The following is a 10064-nucleotide window of genomic DNA, read 5'->3' as shown; positions in this document are numbered from 1 at the left end:
ACTGGCTACTTAAATTAAATTAAAATTATTCAAAAGATTGTTTTAGCTTGTTGTGGACTCGAAGGATAAATGATAATATGGGAATAATTAAATTTTAATTTTTTATTAACTAAAACAATAAGAAGAAATATTAATATAACAACATTAATAATGTTCAATTTCATCACATTCTCCCCGACATCTTTAAGTTTTAAGTAGCCAATTGTTCAAATATCTAGCCGATTTGGAGCCGTGCACTTTCAAGTTGATCGTCTTAGTAAAATATAAGTTTCAACCTTATTGGACATAGCAAGTCGAGACTCACTGGATGTCGTAGGAATATCCAATGACACAGTCTCCTCTGGTTTTTGTACCTGGTGTGCAGTCTCATCTGGTACTTGTAACAGGTGTACAATAGATTGCTCCAATGAGCTTAGATTCGCTGTTTTCAAGTTAACTGTAGGTGAGTTATAAGTTTGTACTTGGTGTGCAGTAGATTTTGTAACAAGTATGCAGTAGATTCTACAACAGCAAATGCCTCTTTTTCAATAGGAGGATGTTTTAGCTCGGATCGATATAACAATTGCAAAAAAAAAGCAACTGGTGTTCCATTCTGATTAAGAAGTCCTGCGATCAGTTCATTCTCATTAATAAAACACAAAAAGCTGGACATTTATATCTAGGGAGCACAGTGTGTCCACGAAAAGTGCAAACTTTTTTTTTGGAGGAGTTTGTACTGTTAGGAATGGCAGCAGATGTGGTGAGAATTTATGTATTCTCATTAGGAACAGATGATGTAAAAGTAGGTTTTTGGTAAACTGAGGATAGATAATCTTCAGAATACTTATGAGCAGATTCGTAAGTTCTAGCTTTGTCAAACATAACCTCTAGTGTCATGTATCAATTTTTGAGAAGTCGTTGTTTGATTTCATTATAAGCTATACCCCTGATAAAAGGGTCACGAATTGCTTCTTCTTGGTATTGTAATTAAGTAACTCCTTTAAAGTTACAATCTTTCCAAGTATTTTAAATGCTTGGATGTACTCAAAAATCTGATGAGAAAGCAAATTAGTTAGAATTCTAAGTTTGCCAATGTTTTCTTGAAATAACACATTTAAAAAATAATCAAAAGTTCTAAACCAATGTTTAAATTCTTGGTTACTTGATGGTGTGCACGGCTCTTTTTTGATCGTAGTTCCAGCGTATACAGATGGTATAAGCTTGTGTTTAGCAGCCACGACCCAGTCGTGTTCCGGGAGAGTTACCCGGTACTCCAAATGCATCAACAACGGAGCCTGTTTTTTGGCTGCTGTGATTCCAATTGGCACTCTAGCCTTGTCGTCTTCGCTAATGAAACACACTTAACCTGGCCCTAAAATAGAACAAACTTCTTCCACATATTTTATAGTTGAACTGCAAAAGAGTCCGTCAACATGTTTTAAATGAGATTTATTCTAAGGACTGATCAATCTAACAGGAACTGTTTCGACCTGCCTTTTGCCTTCTATTGTTCCGTAACTTCTCGGAAGTAGACGAGTATAGAGGGCGCTCTTGCTGATTGCAAATCCAATTTTGTTCATCTCGGCTGTCAATTCGTCGAGATTTTTAATGCTCTAAATAATAAAGAAATGTATTTGGATATATTTAACTTTTTTACAGAAAACGGGATTTATTTCGTAAATTATATTCAAATCAAATCTTGAAATTAGTTGTTAACATTTCAAGGATATTTACAATATAGACCGCGATCCGTGCATGCTAATCGCATCGGTCTGTGACCTCCCTCTCAGAACCAAGTAATTTTTTCAAAAATAGTACTTTGTAATATGTAATAACATTATCGAAAAAGTTACCAAGTTTTTCTTCTGCAGTTTTTCAGAAAAAAGTGTTAGAACCCCCTATAAAAATCGATTTACGGGACTATCGTTTAGTTTCGTTGAAAATTATAAATAAAAAACAGAACATATTTTTGAATAATTTTTTTCCATCTCATTTAAAATAAATGCGTGCGGCAAATTACTCGTCTTCTTAACAATCGAAACAAAATAAAAACATGGTTGCGGCCGAGTCTTGCAAACTCTCATGTCTTATTCATTTTTCGAATAATGAAGTTGAACAATTAAGAAATTTTACTAATTTAACTTATGAAAAATTTATTTTATCACGAAATGAATGGCTTATGATAAGTGACGAAAATTTAGAAGCTACGGATATAGCGCATAAAGTTGTAAGTTGCCCTGAAAATTTTGATAAAAACTCTCATTTGGTATATCATCTAAAATGTTACAAGTATTTTACAGATGTGTCTAAAATTGAAAGAGCCAAAAAAAGAAAAGTGAATAATATATCTGAAAGTTTTAAAATAGAAAAAAAAAGAAAATCTTCCCGTTTGTCATCAGTTAGTATTTCAACAAATTCTTCAGTTTTGCAGCCATTTTGTATTATTTGCAAAAAAAAAATCTTTACTATACAGATTTTCACGACAAAAAAAGAAAAATACAGAAACTTAGTTTATGTCAAACTTTTGATGGTGGCTCATTGCGTCAAGCAGCTGAAAATAAAAATGATGAAAGTATTTTGTTACACATTAAAGACAAGGATTGCGTTGCTGTTGAGGTGAGATACCATAAAACATGTTACAATGAATATACAAAACTTTATAAATCTTTAATACCACCGTCAGAGACATCTACCAGCAACTTAATGTATAAGTTGTCCTTTGAATCATTTTGTAGACAAGTTATTGACACTAAAATCATCAAGTTAAAAAAAGTTTATCGCCTTTGTTATCTTACTGAATATTTTATAAAAATTGTTAAAAGAGTAGAAAATTTGGATGCTAGCAATTATAAAAGCTGTCGCTTAAAAAAAAAATTAATAAATTGTTATCCTGATTTGGTATTTTATCAGCCATTTCATCGCAGTCAAAGTGAATTTATTTTTTTTGGGGATAGTGCAGTTGGTTTAAATGAAGAAATTGATAAGCTTGATTCTCAAAGTTCACAAGAGTCAGATCTTTCAGAAAATAATGAAACTGAAAGTGAACAAGAGAATAACTTATTTGATGTTAGTTATTCTGCCTTTCATCAAGTTTGTATGAAAATAAGAGAATCCCTTAGATGTGGAACTGGGATTAAAAGTGGTTGGCCACCATCAGCTTCAGATTTTAGTCTTGAAAATATTGAAAGTGGAATTTCACCTACTCTTTTTAATTTTCTGTCAATAATTCTTGGTTATACAGATGAAGTTAATTACACGAGTTATGTAAATATAGAGTTCAAGCTGAAGTTGAAAGTTTTATCTATTGCCCAAGATTTATTGCTTATCTTTTCAAAAGGTAAAACAATAACATATAAGTCTTTAGCATTAGCTACTGCTATCAAGCAAATGTCCGGTTCCTGTAAACTTGTAAAAATTTTAAATAACTTTGGACATTGCTGTTCTTCAATGACTTTGAGGGGGTTTGAAAGTGCAATTGCAACTTTAAACTCTAATTGCGAATATTCGGTTGTACCAAGAACATTCAACAAAATATCTTTACTACACTTGTATATGATAATGCAGATTTCACAGAAGAAACTCTTAGCGGTTCTGGAACAACCCATATTGCACATGGTATTTGCATACAAAAACTGCCTAATTGTAATAAACCAGATAATGATTTTTTTGAAGTTAGCAAGCGCATAAGGACAGTAAATGTTGAATTGAGTGAAATACCAGTTTATTTTCTGGGAAAAAAAATCTCTTAACTTAACAAAATTATTTGAACACAAAGATGTAGTTATAAATGATACTGACATTTGTCAGGAATATTACAGACATCTTGATTTAGCATACATCACTTGTAAATTATCTCAGTTAGATGCAGCAGGAATTTTGCCGTGTTGGACAGGTTTTAACACAATACGCTCATTATACAGTTCAAATAAAGGAAGTATTTCAACAATTACATACTTACCAATTATAAATGCTCCTGTTACTGATATATCCACAATTCATGAAATTTTAAATACTGGTATTAACATAGCTAACAAATTTTCACGTCATCAAATTGTAATGGTTTTTGATGAGGCGGTTTATGCAAAAATACAGATGGTAAGATGGAAAAACACAGAATTTGTTAATCGAATTGTTGTAGGACTTGGGGATTTCCACATGGTCATGTCCTTTATGTCAGCTATAGCTAAACTATTTAAAGATGCTGGTTTACAAGTAAAATAATTTTTTTATATATATTTGCATATATAATATTTGAAGGTTTTTTGCCTTTAAAAACACTTTTATTTTTGTTCTGCATACTGTTAAATTTATTCAAATATATAAATTTTGTTTTATAAGGATATACTCATTGAGTCTGGTGTTATTGCTTGTGGCTCATGCAATGGAGTGATGTCTGGCAAACATTATAATCGTGGTGTTAGAGCTCATAAATTGATGTATGAAGCACTTAGTCGTCTGAGGTTTCAGTCGTTTCTTGCTTCAAAGATCAGAGAAGAAGAAGCTGACATTTTAAATTTTATTTCTGGTATGAAAGAATGTTATGAAGATCCAGACTTTGATGACTATATTCAAAGTCCATTCTTCCAATATATTATTATATGCTATCAGACTTACGTTAATCACCAATGTACGAAGTCCCAGTTGTTTTCTTTCTGGAGTGTCTACTTAGAAATGGTGCAATTAATGCTGCTTCATTTAAGAGCAGTTCGTACTGGAAATTGGGATCTGCATCTATCTACAGTTAACTCTATGTTGGGATGGTTTTTTGTTACAGATTGTATCAACTACAGCAGATATGCATCTTGCTATTGGTTAGAAATGAGTGTACTTAATCAAACTCATAAAGGTATCACCTATTTTTTCTTTTGTGTTGAAGTGTTAAGATCAAGTAAAACAATTTGTTTTACAACAATATATAGTTTACTTACAAGATATTTATTTTTTGTGTTTTTAAAAACATTATAGAATTATCTTATATGTTTTGATTTTTCCTTTTTTATGTTTGACAGATATTTGTTGTGAAATAAGAGAAAACTGGACGGTTAAAAGACAGGCATCATATGGCTTTGCAGATATTGCATGTGACCAAACTATAGAACAAACTTTTAACAGGAGTAGTAAAGTTACAGGTGGTATTGTAGGTATGACACATAAGCCAGGAGCTGTTAAAAGATGGGTGTTAACCCAAGTGGAGAGGGCTTTGTTAACTGAAGCAGCTGAGGAATTTGCAGGTGTATCTTCAATAACACGGTAAACATATTTCTAGTAATAATCCTTCTTTTATTTATGAAAATACATAATTGATTGAATGGATATAATTTTACATTCTAAAATTTTTGAAAAGTTTTATAATCTAGTTTTTTAAATAGATTTTTTTAATTTTTTTAAAGAATGTTTATATTTTTAAACATGATATTTAGTTGTAGAAAAGACTTGGGATGTTACATCAATACTGGATGACTATTAATACAATGGTAAACCCTTTTGATGATGAAAGAAAGGAACTTCTACAGTTAGCAAGTGGGCAAGTTGCCACAGAAAATACTTCAAGAGATATGCTAAGTCTTTGGGAAATAGGAAAACAAAAAGCTGAGAGTTTTATTAACAAAAATATTCTTTGCAAAGAGCCAGACATATTTTCTCCAATTAAAAAAACAATGTTACATACATTTTCCAACATGCACAATAAAGTGCATACTAAAAATAAAAAAGGGGAAATGGTGGAAATAAAAAACACCACAAATTTGTTTGCTAAGTTAATCTTGACGGCAAAAAGCAGAGATATTGACATGAAGGAAGTTTTAAAGTATCCTATACGAACTCATCCCTCACCTTTTGCCACCGTAGATGGAACTTTAGTAAAAACAACAAAAAGTAATTTGTTAAAAATTCTTGAAGAGCCTGTTAAAGATTCACTGGTGTTGCCAATTGTTGAAAGTGGAGCTTTACTAGTGGATGCAATGGCACTGTTACAAACACTACAAGTTAGAGTCAAAACGTTTGGTGAGTTAGCTGAATATATATTAAAAGAAACTATTAATCTGTCCAGCTGTTATGGGTGTCAACGTGTTGACTTTGTTTCAGATAGGTATTTTAATCATAGTATTAAAAGTTTAGAACGAGTAAAAAGAGTTACTCATGGAACTTCGATTATTCGTATATTAAATAAACTACAGCCTATACCTCGTCAATGGAAGAAGTTCCTTTCAAATGGCAAAAATAAAGAAGAATTAATAAATTTTTTGTTTACTCATTGGAGTTCATTGAATACATTTTATTTCTCAAATAAGAGTGTTTATTTAACCAATGAAGATAAATGTTATCAATTTATGTTATCAGCAAATAATGTGGTGGTATCTGAAATAAGCTCTCTTAAAAGTGACCATGAAGAAGCAGTTACTCGATTAATGACTCACTGTTATCATGCAGCTTCATCTCACCAAAATATTGTAATTTGGAGTCCTGACACTGATGTATTTGTAATTGCTTTACATGCTATTAAACATTTTACTGTTAATATATTATTTGCAACCGGAAATCAAAACAACAAACGTATAATTAATGTAAGAAAAGTAGCTGATCATTGGGGTAGATCTTTTGTAAATGCTGTAGTTGGCTTTCATTCTTTTACAGGTTAATTGGTTAACTTAATTTATCTATCTTTTATGACATGATTTCCCATTCTTTTTTTGTAAGTTTCACTTCCTTAATACAAACATTTAAAACACTGTAAAATTATATAATATGTTTTCCTTTTAGGATGCGATACTACAAGTTCATTTTATGGTAAAGGAAAAGCTTCAGTACTTAAGGTCTTACAAAAAAAAACTGAGTATGAAGGCGTGTTAGCAGAGCTCGGTGAAAATCGCTTGATGGCATCAGATTTATTTACGAAAATAGAGAAATTTGTGTGTCACCTTTATGGTAATGACATAGTTTCTTCAGTTAACGAGTTGAGATATGAACTCTTCAAGAGTGGCAATTATAGAGAAGAGCAATTGCCTCCAACTTCAGATGCATTAGTAAAACACATACTGAGATGTAATTATCAAGCTTATATCTGGAAACATGCCACTATACCCCTATTGAATATGCCAAGTGTTTTGGAACATGGTTGGACGATGGATGGCGACGAATTGAAGATAAAATGGCTGTCAAATGAAATTGCTCCCGATAGCGTATTAAATTTTATTAATTGTAGATGCGCGACTGGTTGTAATACAAAACGATGCTCATGTCGGAGTGCAGAACTGACGTGTTCTGATTTATGTCAATGCATTGAATACGACAATAAAAATTCGAAATTCGCCGAAGATAGCGATGATACTTACAATGGAATAATTTCAAGTGATTCTGATTCTGATATAGATAATCAACCATTGTAAACTTTTATGTTTGTAAGATAATAAAAATAAATTTAAAAAAGTGAAATGAACAATTAAATGTATTATCAGTTGTTAAAACGATATCTCAAATTAACTTTTAGACTTACACGATAAAAATCAATTCACTCTTATATACCCATGTAAATGAATGTATAGTTGGTTATATATTAAAAATATTTCATATATTTATATACAATTTAGTATTTATGCAGTTACAGCTGCTAAGAACAGTTTTTAGATCACTATTTTATATTACACGATAAAAATCGATTCACTCGATAATATAAAATTAAATCGTAAATTTCTCGAAAACTGCAAGAGGAAAACTTGGGAACTTTTCAAATTCAGAATCAGTATACTTTAAAACGCAAATTTGGAAAAAATAAAGTAGTTCTGAGAGGGAGGTCAAGAAAACTGTTTTCTGATAGCATTTTTATATCACGAATCGCGGTCTAATAGTGCAAGTACTAATTAAGAATAAAATTCTAACAAATACAATATTAACAAACATAGCTACGCTATCATTACCCGAAGAATCTCTGACCGACGTCTTTCATCAGCGGACGAACCATGGAGAGTAATATCCATAATCGCCTTTAATAGAAGAGGTTGATCTACTTCTAATGACGGCCGACCAGGTTTCTTTCTGATTTTTAGTTTTTCTTTGACTTTTTCTTCGAAGAAGTCCATAGTATATGGAATTCATTAAAAGAAGAGAAACTGGTGCATAAGGATCTTGAATCAAGAGTAATGTATTTAATTAATTTATTTAATGAAAAAGCAATGAAGTTCAAGAGTAAGCAAATATCATTTGGGCCAATACTCCAAAAGAGTCTGTCCCCACGTATACTCCACTTGAATTTGACAAGAATTCCTCACAGTTTGTTGAGCCCACCAATGAGCGATCTGTTATTGATGATCAACAAAGTGCATTAACTTTGAGTTTTTTGACCACGAAAAATCAAAAAAATGCAAGAACAGTGGCTGAAGATCGACTCAATTCTGAGATTGCAGCTTTAAATTGTGAAACTGCTGGACTGAAGACTAGAAAGAGAAGTGGATTCATTACTGAAGCTGAAGAGGATGATTTGAAAAGGAAAAAGAAGAAACTAGCTCATCTATGTAAAGAACTGGCCGAAAAAAAGTATGATCAAGCTCAACAGAAGAAAACTAGAGAACTGAACAAAGCTAGAATGGAGGAAATCTGCTTGGAGCATCCAGAAGTCAAAGAAAAACTAAAAATCAGAAAGAAACCTGGTCGGCCGTCATTAGAAGTAGATCAACCTCTTCTATTAAAGGCGATTATGGATATTACTCTCCATGGTTCGTCCGCTGATGAAAGACGTCGGTCAGAGATTCTTCGGGTAATGATAGCGTAGCTATGTTTGTTAATATTGTATTTGTTAGAATTTTATTCTTAATTAGTACTTGCACTATTAGACCGCGATTCGTGATATAAAAATGCTATCAGAAAACAGTTTTCTTGACCTCCCTCTCAGAACTACTTTATTTTTTCCAAATTTGCGTTTTAAAGTATACTGATTCTGAATTTGAAAAGTTCCCAAGTTTTCCTCTTGCAGTTTTCGAGAAATTTACGATTTAATTTTATATTATCGAGTGAATCGATTTTTATCGTGTAATATAAAATAGTGATCTAAAAACTGTTCTTAGCAGCTGTAACTGCATAAATACTAAATTGTATATAAATATATGAAATATTTTTAATATATAACCAACTATACATTCATTTACATGGGTATATAAGAGTGAATTGATTTTTATCGTGTAAGTCTAAAAGTTAATTTGAGATATCGTTTTAACAACTGATAATACATTTAATTGTTCATTTCACTTTTTTAAATTTATTTTTATTATCTTACAAACATAAAAGTTTACAATGGTTGATTATCTATATCAGAATCAGAATCACTTGAAATTATTCCATTGTAAGTATCATCGCTATCTTCGGCGAATTTCGAATTTTTATTGTCGTATTCAATGCATTGACATAAATCAGAACACGTCAGTTCTGCACTCCGACATGAGCATCGTTTTGTATTACAACCAGTCGCGCATCTACAATTAATAAAATTTAATACGCTATCGGGAGCAATTTCATTTGACAGCCATTTTATCTTCAATTCGTCGCCATCCATCGTCCAACCATGTTCCAAAACACTTGGCATATTCAATAGGGGTATAGTGGCATGTTTCCAGATATAAGCTTGATAATTACATCTCAGTATGTGTTTTACTAATGCATCTGAAGTTGGAGGCAATTGCTCTTCTCTATAATTGCCACTCTTGAAGAGTTCATATCTCAACTCGTTAACTGAAGAAACTATGTCATTACCATAAAGGTGACACACAAATTTCTCTATTTTCGTAAATAAATCTGATGCCATCAAGCGATTTTCACCGAGCTCTGCTAACACGCCTTCATACTCAGTTTTTTTTTGTAAGACCTTAAGTACTGAAGCTTTTCCTTTACCATAAAATGAACTTGTAGTATCGCATCCTAAAAGGAAAACATATTATATAATTTTACAGTGTTTTAAATGTTTGTATTAAGGAAGTGAAACTTACAAAAAAAGAATGGGAAATCATGTCATAAAAGATAGATAAATTAAGTTAACCAATTAACCTGTAAAAGAATGAAAGCCAACTACAGCATTTACAAAAGATCTACCCCAATGATCA

This window comes from Hydra vulgaris, chromosome 01 (genome assembly GCF_038396675.1).
Source record: "Hydra vulgaris chromosome 01, alternate assembly HydraT2T_AEP".
Taxonomy (NCBI): Eukaryota; Metazoa; Cnidaria; class Hydrozoa; order Anthoathecata; family Hydridae; genus Hydra; species Hydra vulgaris.
This window is presented reverse-complemented; position numbering follows the sequence as displayed.